This window comes from Monodelphis domestica, chromosome 6 (assembly GCF_027887165.1).
Source record: "Monodelphis domestica isolate mMonDom1 chromosome 6, mMonDom1.pri, whole genome shotgun sequence".
Lineage (NCBI taxonomy): Eukaryota > Metazoa > Chordata > Mammalia > Didelphimorphia > Didelphidae > Monodelphis > Monodelphis domestica.
Genome location: NC_077232.1, coordinates 59,598,349 through 59,614,438, shown reverse-complemented (window position 1 = coordinate 59,614,438; position 16,090 = coordinate 59,598,349). Strand labels below are relative to the sequence as shown.

Here is a 16,090-nt window from a genome sequence, read left to right as displayed (position 1 = left end):
CCCATCTCTAGGTCTGGCTCTCAATCCACTGAGCTACCCAGCTGCCTCCCAGGGATTCTTTTTAAGGTTAGAGCCTCACTAAGCTCCCCATTCTTATCAAGAGGTGGTATGGCATTGTATATAGTACACAATATCTCTTTTTTTCTTTTAAAGTGATTCCCATGTACTAAAACCTATATGTATGTTATAATAAATATACTTAGCCTTAAAAATGTTTTTTAAAGGTATATAAGGTTAGGAAGACCTGGGTTCAAAAGCCACCAAAGACATTTACCATCTGGGTCCTTGGGCAAGACATCTCACCTACCTAGGACCCAGTTTCCTCTTTGGTAAAATGGGATGGCTGAACTTGACCGCTAAGATTCCTTCCAGTTCTAACCAGCTGATCCCACATCTGGTACTCCTCCCCCACATCTTTTCTATTTGCCTCTGAAAAATGTGTCACCCTCTTTTAGCTGGGCTTTCTGAGTTCTCTTAGCCTTAGCTACTCTCCATTTATTTTTGTTTGCAAGTTTTAATTCTTTTAAGTAATTTGTTGGCTACAATGAGAATGAAGGTCATGCAAAAGAAAGTTACATTGGAAACAGAGGGTGGGCAGTAAATAGAATGCCAGACAGGCACTTAAAGCATGTATGATTTACTTCAATTCGTTTTAATAGGTTCCCTGTATGAGTTTGCTGTCAACATGGATTGTTGGTTAACAAATAGCTAAAATAGCTTTTGCAATGCACGGTGATTAACTGTATTTTGTTGACTCTCGGGCTGTTGTCTGGACTTTCTGATTTGTCTCTATATGTAATCATTTGGGGGGAGGAAGGGGACTGTCTAGCTGTGAAATCAACATAAGCGTTTCAGAATAAATTTCTAGAACACCTTTTCTCAAAAGCAGCACACACAAACATCTCCCTGTCTTTTGAGAACATTCTTTCTTCTCAAATTAGTGTTTTGGAGTAGTAAAGAAAGTCCATAACTGAGCCAGCTTTGGGGCCTGATCGGATATATAGGGTCTTCTTTTCTTGAGTGGAAAATGTTCTATACACTGTCCAACATGATACTGGCCAATTCTGTTTGATTGCTTGTCCTGGTGATGAAAGAGACTCAGTGGATGGGTAGAGATGATGTATTTGGGAATTACTTTAATATAAAACCTAAAGGAATCAATACAATTACATTTATTTTTAAAAGTAATTAGGGTGCTCTTGTTTCTTTGTTTTGATAGTTAAGGGGTATTAGCTTTTCTAGCCTTGATGACTGTATATCAGTTAGTCAATAAACATGAATTAAGACTCTACTAGGTGCCAGACAGGCAGCTAGGTGGCAAAGTGGGTAGAGCACTGGAGTTGGAATCAGGAAGACATATCTTCAAGAGTTCAAATCTTGCCTCAGATACTTACTAGCTATGTGATCCTGGGCAAGTCATTTAATCCTGTTTGCCTTGGTTTCTTCATCTGTACAATGAGCTGGAGAAGAAAATGTTGCACCATTCTAGTATCTTTGCCAAGAAAACCCCAAATGGGGTAACGAAGAGTTGGGCATAAATGAAAAATGACTGAAATAAAAAAGTGGAATGAGATGTAGTGAAAGATGGTAGATTCCTCCTCTCAGGATGTCTTCCTTCAGAGGCTGGATGATCACCTGATGGGTATGTTAAAGGAAGAATTGATTTCATAGGTGGATTGGATCAGGTGGCGGAGGAGTTCTCTTCTAACTCTAAGGTGGGATTTTGTGAAATGTAATTCATCCCTCTCTTGGGTTCCTTCAGGGAGTAGTGGGGTTGTCCTTCATTAGAGGTTTTTGAATGAAAGTAAGATAGCCTCTTGTTGGGGATATTGTAAATGCCTGCTTCAGGAACAGCTTGGCCTGGATGCTTTGTGAGGACACTTTAAAGGCATCTATCTAGTCCTTCCTAGTCTTTCCCTCGGAGCTTTCCTTTGAGTAACAGCCTTATAGTCTGAGTAATGGCATCACAAGTTCAAAGGTTGGAACCGGTTTTGTAACTCTTATTGGACATTACCAGTGTGTTTTTCCAAAAGCCTTCTCAATGGGACCTATTTGCCCATAGTCTAGGAAACATTTTCATCCTTCTTAACTCTCAAGGTCAATGTGATAGGTGTAAACTGGTGCCTCGGAGTTGATTTAATTAGCATTTTGCTGGTTTTTTGATAGTTTGGGCAATTTTTCAAATCATTCATTCAACAAGTTAATTAAGTACTATGGGCAAAGCAGAAATACTGGCAATGTTCCCTAGCAGATCAAGTGGCTATCTTTAAAGTAAGAAAAGCCTTGATTCAGATCTCCTTCTGACATTTACTACTCTTTGCCTGGGGAAGTTACTCAAACTCTATGTTCTTTGGACAAGATAACAAAGGACTTAATCTCCTAAATTACAGTTGAATTGCAAGCCACCTTGGTAGAAAGTATTGTCACACTGGAAGTCTTACAACGCTGAAATAACAGCTCCTTTGAGTAATCAGGTTTAGGCAAAGTACTCTGAGATTTTGAGAAGTAAATAATTTGTTCAGGGTCCCAGAGTCAGGGTATATCAGAGGTATCTCTCATGCAGGTCAATACCCCAAATCTATTTGAGTTACATCAATTATGACCCATCTATAATTTAGTAGATAAATATTAGGGAGTTGCCTGAGTCCCAGGAAGATAGTGACTTTTCTACAAGCACCCAACTAATAAGCAGAAAAAGTAGGATTTGAACCCAGATCTTTTGAGACCAAATCTTTTTCAGTTCACTTTTTTCCAATTAATAATTATGTATTTGGAGACTAGATCTCCCTATCTCACCCAGGATAGACATGCTATGACTACTCATTAACCAGATCCCACTGCTGTGCTTAGCAACTTTGACATGCTCTTTTTCTTCCCTGGATCAGCTCTTCCCTTAGTTTCCAGTTCTTTGCTACAACAAAATGAACTGACATAATTTTTTGAATTGTTGATCCTTTTCATCTATCTTTGATCCTTTTGGAAGTATAAGTAATACTGGTATGATGACTATCAGGATAGTTACAAATTATTTCCTAGAGTAGCTCGAACAATTCACAAATGTTCTACCAACAATGTATTAAGTGTATCAGTTTACCTACAATCCCTCCAACATTGTCACTTTCCTTTGTTGTCATCTTTATCATTTTTATGAATCCAAAGTGGAATGAATGTCAGAGTTGTTTCAGTTTAATTTTCTCTCTTAGTAATTTGGGGGCATTTTTCCACATTTATTGAAAGCTTGAATTTCTTCCCTTGAGAGCTACCTGTTGCTAATCCTTTTATCATTTGTCAAATGTTCATTGCTATTTTGATTTCAGCCCAGTATACACAGCTAAGCTATATCTTTCCTTTCCCAAATGAGCCAGTTTTCTTTGCCATCGAACATGTGTAAACCTTTTTTTGGAGTCGTTGCCAGAAGAACAGTTGAGAAGACATTGTTTACAGTAATGGGCCAAAAAGAAAAGTTATGAGAAGGCCCTTCCCACTGCCCTCTGAGGTGGGGGACTGTGTTAACTCTTCATGAAACATCAGACTTTTTTCAACTTGTTTGTTAGTTTGAACTTTTTTCCCCTTTTCAAATTCTTTATATAGGAAATATCTTTCTGAGGTAGAGAGGAGTAAAGGATATGTTGGGAAATATACATGATGTAAAGAACATCAATAAAATTATTTTAAAATAAATTTAGCAGGGGGCCTTACTTCTCAAAAAATAAGAGAAGCATTCCAAAGAATGCCCAAGATTATAAATAGTCATAAGTCATCTTACTGTAGCTACTAGAAAGCAAAACTGTGGGGATTCCATTCCTAAGAATTTGCTTTTACAATTGGGAGTCAATATGGCCTGCTGTGTTGAGCTTAAGGTATCTTTCTTTGTTCTGACTCATCTCTAGATCCTCACTTGTGTTGGTTCAGTTTCAACTGGTTCATTCACTCATTTTATAACAAGAGTCCCATACTCAACCAACCATTCCCTTCCCATGAACACTAGACTTTATCATAAACCTCCAATTCATGGGAACTTTTCTTATGGTGATGCTGGGTCTTGTTGACCATATCATTGATTGTCTTTAGCTCCCAAGGACTTCTCCACAAGCTCATGAGTCAATTAGAAACTAAGGAAGCTTCAGCAGCCTTCAAATAGACCTGAAATTAGTCATGAAAGAGCCTGATGAGGAGTTAGTACAGCCATAAGAAGCCTCCCTGGGACCACTTGTACTTAAGAAGAACATATAATCCAGTCATTTCATTTTCTCTTCTTCAATGCCAATTTCCAAAGTCATTTAAAATTCTAGCACAAACTCATCTGTTTGACCTGGTACTCCAGATCCAGGGATCATTGTTAAGGACATGCTAGGAAGAGGGAAGGAATGCAGAAGTTATCAAAGGAATGAATGGTTCTAATGGATTGAACCTAATTCTGTTTGACCTCCAGCTCTTTCCATTCTCTCTAGGGCCATATTGTCACTTACAGCTATCCTAGGGAAGGGTAGCCAGGACCAGAAACAATACTTTGAATATAAGTCAGTGAACCTCTGGCAGAGTTTCCATTTCAACAAATATTAATTGCCTACTGTCTTCGGAGCTCAGTCTTCAGAGCCGGAAGAGAAACAAAGTTTGGCTAAAAAATAATTGCTCTTGTCAAAGAACTAACATCCTAATAGGGATTTATGATACATGTTTATATAATAGGAATCAGTTACTTATGATAAGTTCATTAGAGAACTGAAAATTAGACTGTTATGCCAGGTCAAAGGAGAGGATTATCTTTGGGAAAATGACATGATTTAGTAAAATGTTGTCAAACTCAAATAGAAATAGAGACCACAGATCCCCATGTATAAGGATTCCTGTGGGCTATAAATTGACTTACTTTTTAAATGTAATGTTATGTGGGAAGCTAGGTGGCACAGTGGATGAAATCATGAAGACCTAAATTCAAATCCAGCCTCAGACACTAGCCATGTGACTTTGGGCAACCCAATTTACCTCAGTTTCCTCATCTGTAAAATGAACTAGAAAAGGAAATAGTGAACCACTCAAGTATCCTTGCCAAGAAAACCCCAAAAGGGGTCATAAAGAGTTGAACATGGCTAAAATGACTGAACAGCAATGAATTAGTTCCTAGCAAAGCCCAAACTGAAGATTTTCACTCCTAAGTGAAATGATATGAAGTATGACTTCAACTGAGAAGGTGGGATAAGGGGCTGGGAATAGAGACCCCAGAATACTGACATTTTTCTGTGATGGATACTGCAACATAAGAGCAGGAGAAGGGGTAAGGAGAAACAAAATAGAATGGAAGAAAAGCTCACCCAAGCCTGAGGGACCCTGGGGAAAATTTGCTCCAGTTATCTCACCATAGATAATACCTCTTATAACTTTTGGACTCTTAATACCCAGGTTCGTTGTGACCCTAGATATCACCAAGCTTTTCTTGACCTCCATTTCCTTACCTATAAAAGGGGATAACAATGGCATTGTCCTTACAGATCATTACAGAATTAAAGACATAATGAGATGCTTGTTAAGGGCTTTGCAAACATTAACTTGCTATAAAAATTTTGGCCATTAATACCAAGTATTACCATCTTCTACAACAAGAGGAGATAACTCAAAATGGCAATACTTCTGTGGCTGAGCCAGAAAGGAAGCAATATTTCCAACAAACAAATAAACATCTTAATTCCCACAAGTGCCTTTCTCAAATGAGCCACAGAAAACTTTGGATAACCCGTTTTTTGTTTTTCTGAATAGGCAGTGAACAAGTCAATAAGCCTCTAATTGCTAGGGTGTTGTAGGAAACAAGCTTGATTTGGAGTTAGAGAATTTAAGTTCAAGCCCTGTAATGCCACTTAACTAGTTGTGTGACCCTAGGCAAGTCACTTCCCCTCTTTGGCCTTTGTGAAATGGTAAGAGAGGTGGGTTAGAATGGACTAATTGCTCTGAACTTATGATTCTATTAGATCCAGAGAAAATGCAGTGGTGACTCTTTTGGACAGAGTGGCAAAAGGACAGTTACAGTTGTGTTCTGATTTGGCTTAATGGAGAAATGAATACTCTGTAATGGACGGGTCATTTTGGGCAAGACTCCACCAATGTAATTCCATCAAGGGGAAGAGGGAGGAGGGAAAGGGACCTGGTCCAGCTCTGTTTGCATATTTACTTTTACAAATGGTTGGCTCCAAGTCAGGAGTTAATGGAATGAGGATGATGCCCCATGCTCAAAGTCATTTCCTGAAAAACATTTCCAATTGCAAACATATCTTGGTCTTTCTTTTCTGGTTTGTTCTGCCTCCTTGAATAAATTAGCCTAAGCAGGAAAGAAGGGGAGCCCAAAATGTTCAAGCTCTGAAGACATTTTTTTTCTGAAGACATTTTTGACAATGAACTACACACACATACACACACACACATCTCACTTCCATTTAGGTCCACCTTGAGGGTTCCTAGCTATGGTTACTCAATTTTCTATTCATGCTTAGAAAAATGTATAAATAGCTCCATATTCACAGCTCAGTTCTGGCTATAAGGCAGAGTATGGGGCAGATGTTTTGTTTTTTTCTCTCCTTTTAAAAACATGGCTTCATGTTTCCGAGGACATCTAAACTGGAGTGGCTGTCTCTAGGAAAAAGGGGGAGGCAAAAGGGAGAGAAGCAGAGAGGAAGAGAGGGGGAGAGGAAGAGGGAAAGCAAAAGGGAAAGACTTTGGCCAATATTCAAATGAACTTGCTTGTTTTATAAAGTGAAATTGGGGAACAACCTTTGGTCTCCTTCCTCCCATCCCTATGGCTTTCCTCTATCACCTCCATAGATATCAGGTAAATCTGTCACTGGCCCATGGAAGGAGCTCGATAAACAGCAGCTTCGTGAAACTCAACATGTACCATTTGGGACTAAGTCCGTTTCTTCCCCCTCCCTCTCTCTTTCTCTCTTTCTTTGTTAGGAAATCTCATTCGCTGTCCAAATCTATCATTCCTCTCCCTGGCAAAGTTGAAAGAGGCCTTTTAAAGTAGATGCTGTGTATTTAGTAAGTATATGTTGGCAAGTGGTTAGAAGGCCAGACTCATAAATAAATAAAATTTTTAAATGTAAACCCCCCCCACAAACACACACACATAACACAGTCACAGCTAGTTGTGCCCCGGTGTCCATGGGACCTTGTTTTTATTAATGCCACCTGCATCTGAGAGGCCGCTCTCTCCTTTGCTTACTAAAATGAGAACTAAAGACTTAAGAGAAAATGGCCCTTCTTACTTAATGGGTGGAAAATCATGTGGAATTGGATTGAGGAGCTGGGATTTAAATCATGACTTTTAGGGGGGAGGGGCGGTCCAAGGTCAGTCTTTTCTAACCTTCTAGCACAAAACTGCCTTTTAGTAGAAATTTCTGCCTGCAGCTCAAGGGCAAGGGTTTAAAGAGTGGGAGGAAGGAGGCCAGGATGGGAACATTCAGTGGTCACCATCTTCTTTTCCTTTCTCTTCTTGAAAGCTGATTCACAGAATCACAGACCAATCCAACAATAAAGGACTTTAGAGATCATCTGGTCCAGCTCCCTCACCTAACAGAGGCTCCAAAGGGGGACCTGGCTAACCCAGGGTCACACAGCTAAACAGCACTATCTTACAAAGAGTTATAGGATTAGAGATCAATGCAGAAGTCAGGGCTGGGGAAGGTTGGGTACCAACTAAGACATCAAAGATGGTCCAGGTATTTGAGAGAAGGAACATACAGAGAGAGAAAAGAGGCTGTCCAAGAAAGAAATGCACAGTTAGTAGTTATGGGGAAGAGGAGAAATCAGAGAATGAAAGGCAGGAATGAATAAGGAAAGAAATTGTGAGCCCTTTGCAGAAGCCCTATCAAGGATGAGGAAGATGGGTCCCATGGTATCAAATGAAGCAGTCAATTAGTGAAGAAGTATTTGGTATTTAGTAAGTATTACACTTAGCCCCATTTGACTAACCCTCGTCCTTCTATCTGAGAATTGTTACTAGGTGAGAAAATAAGAGCTAAAAATAAAAAGCAGCAGCCAGGGAAATCAGGTAACAGAAATGAGGGGGCAGAGCCTTCCAGCTTGGGTCAGAGCCACTTGAAAAGCATGAAGGGAGAGTATGGAGTATCATATTCTGGGAATTACAGGTATAACAATATTGCCTGGCAATAGACTGTGTAGAGGGCAGTAAATTACAAGAAGCCTGGAAATGGAGGCAACAGCCAGGTTATAAAGAGCCTTAAATACAAAACAGAGGATTTTATATTTGATCCTTGGGGTGGTAGAAAGCTATGGGAGTTCATTGAGCAGGTAAGTGACATGGTTAGACCTCTGTTTGAACAAAATCACCTTGGCAATGGAGACAAAGATGGATTGGGATAGGGAGATAAATGAGGCAGGAAGATCAATTAGAAAGCTGTTGTCTTAGTCTAGGTGAGAGGTGATAAGTGCCTGACATAGAATGATGTCTGAGTGAGTAGAGAAAAGAGGACATATATGATACTGATGAAGAATGAGGATTTAATAATGCTGGTCCACCCCCTCCTTCTTGACAATTTCATCATCCTTGATTTCTCGGATTCAACTCTCTCCTGGTTCTCCTACCTCTTTGCCTATTTCTTTTCTTTTTTCCAAGCAGGATCATCTTTTTCCTCTTTCAGGAATTCCATCTTTCAAATGCCAGAGTCCCCTCTTAAATTCTATTCCCTGCCTTCTTCAATTTCTGTCTTAGCTCTTGTCTTTTATGGTTTTATCCATCCTCATGACTTCACCTAGCTCTTTCTGCAGTAATCTCTCAAGGCTGTATCCATAGCCCAGACTTCTTCCCTCAAGTTCAGCGTCTTCTTGGACACATTCACTAGGATGATAATCTCAAACCTGTGGCAAAATATGAGCTTCTTAACTTTCTTGCAAAAATTTTCTTCTTCTCCCCAAACTTCCTTTCAAGTTCCTCCAGAATCAAAATGTCAGATTCATCTGAGACTCCTTTGAATCCTTGATCTATAATCCTATGATCTTTGACACTTTACTATCCATCACAACTCCATATTTAAGTCAATAATAAGCTTTCTTATCTGCTCTTTCTCCTCACACTGCCACCACCCCTGGACCAGACTTCATTATATCCCTATTGGAAGAGGTGATGCAGATCTAGATCTGGTAGGGCTATCAGGAAACTGTTGCAATCACCTTCTTGCAATCACCAGTGGTCCTTCTATCTCCACTTTTCCCCCTTTCAACCTATCTACAAACTATACACCAGTGGCCTTAACTTTGATGACTGGCAAAATTATAGAACATATTGGTAGAGAGACTTGTGAACACTTGGAAAGAGAGGTGGTTTTCCCTAAAAGCCAACAAGACTAGATCATTCCAGACTAATTCAGTTTTGTTTAAATTTTTTTTCCAGGATACATGCATAAATAATTTTAATATTCCTTTTCTGAAATTTTGTAATCCACATTCTTACTCTCCTTCTCTCCTCTCCTCCCTCCCCTAGAGGACAAGTAATATGATATAGGTTGTACATATATTATCATATAATTTATATTTCCTTGTTCCTCATGTTATGAAACAAAACACACATTGCTTACACTAGAGAAAAATTCATGGAGGAAATCAAGTGAAGAATGGCATTTTTCACTCTGCCTTCAGATTCTGTCTGCTCCTTCTTTGAGGTTGGATAGCCTTTTTCATTCTGAGAATGAATTACTAGGCTTGGATCTATTGTAGAAGAGATTCTTGCTCATACTTGATGGGCTCTTAAGTTCTCCTAATTCTGAGGTTCTTTAATTTTAAGACCAAGGAAGTATAGAGACTTAGATTTTCTAGATTGATTGGCAAAGAATTTGACAATAAATCAGTATGACTTTATTGTTGTGCCAAGCACTGTGCTAGGTACTGGAATACAAATAAAAAAGAAGCAATCCCTTATTCTCAATAAGTTTACATTCTTTTGGAAGAGAGAACATGTGATTAAGTTTATAGAAGCTGGATAGAAGTTAATGGGGGAAGGCACAAGCAGTGTGGGGATAGGGATTGAGAAAAGTCCCATTTAGAAGGTGGTAGTTGGACTGAACTTTGAAGGAAGATAGACAGAAGAAAGCAGGGGGTGTATTTTAGAATTGGGGAACAGGCTATTAAAATATGGAGAAAGGAAATGGAAATGTCATGTATGAGAAATAGCAAGGCCATTTTGACTATATCATAGAGTACATGAAGGGGAGTAATGTATAATAAAGGAGGAAATTTTCAGTTGAGTGATATATAGCATCAACTATCACATAGTATATAATTGTATTATATAATTCACATAATATTTAATTAATATATAATCACATAACAGTATAATAAAGGAGAAGGTTTCAACTAACTAGGGAAAGATTATATTTATCCAAAAGAAGTTTGTAATTGATCCTAAAGATATGAGGGAATCATTGAAGTTTATTGAGCAGCAGAGTGACAGAAATTTTCTACTTTCCTTGCCAACTAGATGGAAAAATGTGGGCAAGATGAGAGTAAGATCATAGGAATATAGACTTAGAATCAAAAGAGACCTGAGAAGTCATTTCATTTTATAGATGAGAAAACTGAGTCCCAGAAAGATCAAATGACTTGCTCCCAATCCCATAGGTAATAAGCAGAAGAAGTGGATAGATTCTGAAGTAGTTAAATGATTGGCCTCAAATTAAAGAATTGATGTCACCTTGTAGAAAGGTCCCTAGTGAAATGATCCAAGGATTTTCCCTTGGCCTGAACAAAAGCACTAGTGGTATGCTTCACAGTTGTGGATGACATAAAACTAGGAGAGAGATATAAAATGTTTGCTGATAGACTAGAAACCTAAAAAGATCTTGATAGCCTGGAATGATTGGCCTAGTCTAATGTAAAGTCCTACACTTGAATTCACAAAATCAGCATCACAAGATAGGAAAGAAATGTTTTGGTGGCAGTTCCTATGAAAAAAGACCAGTGGATTGAGGTAGACCACCATGTAAATTAAAGTTAAGTTTGTCATAGCAAGAAAGAAACTAATACAATCTTATCCTGCAATAAGAGAAGCATCACACCAACATTAAAGGAAGCAATGGCCCCATTGTTTTCTAACCTGATCAATCCATTTCTGGAGTACTGTGTCCCTTTTCTACCACCACATTTTAGGGAGAAGAATATCCAGAGGAAGATGACCAAGATGGTGAAGTTCAATGTCATAGTATCTGGAGATAGGTTGAAGAAACCAGGGATATTTAATCTGGAAGAGAAGATATAAGAGGAAATGATAGCTGTGCTCAAATATTTAAAGAGCCTTCATGTGTAAGAAGGATTAGACTTGTTCTGCTTGGCCCTAGTATATGGAACTAGTGGCAATGAGTGGGAGTTGCTGTGGGGCAGATTTAAAATCCATGTAAGGAAAAACATCCTGGTAATTAAATCTAACAAAAAGTTGAATTGATTGCTTGGGGAGATAGTAGAGTCCCTCTCTGTGGAGGACTTCAAGAGATGACTGAATGATGGCTTGTCGGGATATTGTGAAGGGGATACCTGCCCAGGAATAGGCTAAAACTTTAGTCCAGATATATGGTGAGGTAGTTGGGTTTGATGGTCTCTCTGGATTTCCCTGCCAGCTCCAGATCTATGACTCCATGACCTTCCACTTCTAAGTTCCTATTTATATGATTCTTTTCTACACCTCACTACCAGAATCTCCTTCTTCAAACATACCTTTGATCCTGTCACTTATTTACTGATAACCATCATATCATAGATTTAGAGTTAGGGGACAGGTAGGTGGCTCAGTGGACTGAGAATCAGACCTAGAGATGGGAGGTTCTGGGTTCAAATATGACCTCGAACACTTCCTAGGTGATCCTGGGCAAGTCATTTAACCTTCATTGCTCTTCTTTTTTGGAACCAATATGCAATATTGATTCTAAGATGGAAGATAAGAGTTAAAAAACAGATTTAGAATTAAATGACTTAAATGTCACTTAATCCCAAAGAGTTGAAGTACTTGTCTAAGATCTTGTAGCTAACAAGCAGTAGCAACTTCAAAACCAGCATCCTTTCCATTGCTCTAGACTGCCCAGCAAATAAAAAAAAAATAGCCCAGCAATTTAGCTTTGTGGCATGCTCTGCTGGAGCTACTCTCTCCCTCATGTATAGTCTCAGTATGTAACCTTAAAGGATGACTACTTCAGGTTTCATGTACTCTGTGAAACACATATAGCTCATGAGCCCCCATCAGTGCATATGCCTTTAGAAATCAGTCAGCTGATACAATTACTTCAAAGCAAAGATATTGACCAAAATGGCACCACATGGATGATAGTAACAAAATATTTTCCCTACACACACCTCTCCCAATAAACCTGGGAAAGATTCCCATAAATTCATAGAATATCAGTAGAAAGAATGAGCCTATGCAGAAGAGAGGTATACATGTAGGGAATACATGTGGATAAGGTAAATCTATCATTGAAGGGTCCTGGGATCTTTCTTCTTCATGTTGCTTCTTATGGATACAACTTGCATGTCCCAAGGTTACTCATCTAAATTCCTTGGGCCGGCTTTTCTCTCTGTAGTTCAACTCTTGATCCTTGTTATTTACCTCAAAGATACTCTGTGCCTGCTTTATTCTGGGTACAGTATCCTCTACTAAATGAATTATTTTATTGTAAGGCACTCTTGCCAATGGGGTGAAGGGTTGGAAAAAGAAATCTTCTCCCCTACTTCTTCTCTGCTTCTAAATCTCACATCCCCCAGAGTTGTCTACTTGCCTTTACTGAGTCTTTAGAGTCTTGCTTTTTGAAGGTCTCTAGGGACATGACTTTTTCTTTAGCCAACCAATAGTTAGCCACCCAATAATTCCATCAAGAAACTGAACACTTTTTTCTCTCCTCCGTAAGGGCTGATATTTCTTCTAAGATCTTAATACTTCATCGTCTTTATTACCTTCTGATTCTATCCTGTGGTTTCATCAAGCAGGCTGGGGAATTCATTCTCCCCATCACAACTCCAAAGTACCTTTCCAGTCTTATAGCATTCTACTATTCTCTATTCACCCTTTCTTCTAGCTAATATGGATTGTATTTTCTTCTACAAGCTCACCATTTCTCCTTCTTTATTTTATACTGTTCCCTCTATCTTGACTATGCTTTCCTTTCCCAATGTCTCACTGCTAAAATCCTATCTATTCTTTTTATTCAGTCCTTACCTTCATTCTTAGAACCAATACCATGTATTAGTCCCAAGGCAGAAGAGTGGTAAGGGCTAGGCAATGGATATTAAGTGACTTGCCTAGAGTCACACAGATAGGAAGTATCTGAGGGTCAGATTTGAATCCAGGATCTCTCATCTGTAAGCCTGGTTCTGAATACATTGAGCCACCTAATTGCATCCCCTGCCCCATCATCCACCCTTATAGAACGAGCCCCCAAATTACCTGTTTTCCTAATCTTTCCCGACAAGAAATGCTCTCTTCTTTGTATTGCTCTTATGTACTTATATCAGTCTTTTTTGTACTTTGAACCATTTTGGTATCCTGGTGAAGCTATGGATCTCTTCCCATTTAATGTTTTTAAATGCATAAAATAAAATACTAATATTACAAAATTGACCAAAGGTTAGTGAAAATAGATTTTAATTTTTTCCCTTGCAAGTTCACCTGTCTTCCTCCTCTTCCTTTTTCTCCTCCTCCTCCTCTTTGCCAAACATTAGAGATTTGTGCAAAAACATGGAGGTGATTTTCCTAACTCCCTATCCCTTCCCTTCTCTCCACTCACACAGAAATACTAGGCTATTGAAATAACCCACTAATTGAGCTCCCTGCCTCTCGCTTCCCCAATTCATCCTCTAATGAGTTATCAAAGTGACATTTCCTAAAAGATATGCATGATCATATTAGTCTGCTGCTCAGGTAATTTTAGTGGGTCCCTACTGCTTCTAGGATGAACATACACCCTTCTGTTTGGCATTGAAAGCCCTTTACAGTCTACCTTTAATCTATTTTCCTCGACTAAATGTATGCTACTCTCTACTATGCACTCTGAATCACACCTAAACCAGCCCAATGCAGTTCCTTATGTGACAAGGAAATCACTTTAAAAGACTGATATATATTAATTTAAGGTCGCCAAGGAATTCAGCTATGTAATTCCTAAATGAAAACTCAAGTCAGCACTCAACCTTTTATGGAGTTTTTAATTACAAACAGGAGGAAGAAAGGTATTAGAGAGAGAGAGAGAGAGAGAGAGAGAGAGAGAGAGAGAGAGGGGAGAGAAGGGAATAGGGCTTAAATACCCCCTCTGTTTAGGCTGGGCCAAAAGGCCCAAGCCCTTAGATAGCTGAGGCAAAGAAAAGAGATCAGTCCCTATCACTCACGTGACCAAAATGGAGAAACAGTCTCAGGGGCCTCCACTTCCAGCCTCTTTCAGAGCAAAACTTCTCAGAGCACAACCTCTCAGAGCAAAACCTCTCGAACTCCCCAGTCCTCAGACCCCCGCTATCTTTAAGGAAACCATCTCAGTCCCCTCCCCTCAGTTCTCACATCTACCAATCACTGTCCATGTCTTCCCTGTGCCAATGGTGGCTCTAGCTTAACCCAGGACCGCCCAGAGGTCTGCCCCTTTGCACATGTCTGTTGAAGGTCATATTCTCAAATAATTAAATCTTGATCCTTGCTGCAGCCCTTCCTAAATCCTTTTACTCTGAGTAGGGTGGAGATTGTAGTTTCAAGACCTGGTTCTGTCATTCCAAGTATCTCTATTGTATCAATTCTAAAATCAATCATGACTCAAAGAACTTCCTGTTCTATGCTTAAGCATAGGTCAAAGCCCTTTCCATTGTTTAGCAAAAGGTTTCTGTCCTAAAAGTCTTAGGTAGGGAGGAGAAGGATACTCCCATGCCAAGGGGTTTCACATTCCAATAGAGTTCTTACTATCAGTAGGAAATTTTTTCCAGTATAAGATTTCCCAATGGGGAAATTTCCAACATTCATAAGTCTAAGAAATTTTAAGGTTTACACTTATACTCTCTCTATATATGTATATATGTAAATATCTGTATATACATATATAAGTATATGTATATATCCCACCTCCATGCCTTTGCACAGGCTATATCTCCAATGCCTAGCAAATAGAAGGAAGAGGTGGATACGTGAACTTGCCTAGGATGTAACTTTTTTCACTTGGAAGAACATTTGAAGCATCCCTTAGAAGATATACATAACTTGAAAAGGATTATAATGTTCATTTAACCAAAAAGACTGAGAAAATGAGGAAAATGAAAAGAAGGCAGTCACTAAGGAGAGAGAGGAGAGAGATGGGACCTAAGGAACCAGGGAGAGGACAGATGGAAGGGAGACAGTAGCAGTGAGAAGAATTCAAAGTGTTAGGCAAGTGGAGGTAACAAGAAGTTTGGGTAGGGAGATAAGAAACTCATAGCACTAAATTTGAAATAATGGAATATGGATTTGAATCTCATCTTTCCTTTTTATTACCTGTGTGACCTTGAGCAAGTCTATTAATATTCAATAAACACTTAAGCCCTTGCTATATGCAAGTCATCCCCCCCCCCCCACCATTGGCCCCAGTTTCCTTATCTGTTAAAAGAAAAAAAAAAGTCCAGAATGATGAAGATTTTGTTCCAGAATACTTCTGAATTAGAGAACATGTTAGAGGAAAATATTCTGGACGTGGTGTTCAAATACCTCAATTCCAGTCCTATCACTCATACATATTAGCTGGGTGATCTCAAACAAGTCAAAATGGGGGTCACAATAGCACCTAACTCTCAGGGTTGTTGTAATGATTTGAGGCAATACAGTAAAATGAAAAGACTGCTGAACTTGGTGTTATCAGGTGTGAGATCAAATCCCAGCTCTTCCACTTACTAGTTATGTGATTTTATCTAAATTACCAACTTGTCTGGACCTCAGTTGGACTTGATGACCCCAACAACCCTTTCTAGCTCTAAATCTCTGGTCCTAGGACCTTAAAAGTGCTAAGGAAATGTCAGCTATTATAATTCCAGCTCTCAAGCTATGATAAATTGACTTGGATCTCACTTCTGGCCCTTTTATCTACCAGTAACCAAGATATTG

General features: G+C 39.0%; 1 protein-coding gene across 1 annotated transcript in view; it reads left to right on the top strand.

The window, feature by feature from the left end:
• Positions 1-16,090, top strand: part of PARVA (parvin alpha) — a 175,370-nt gene that overhangs the window by 93,458 nt on the left and 65,822 nt on the right. The gene's annotated exons all lie outside the window — the stretch shown is intronic.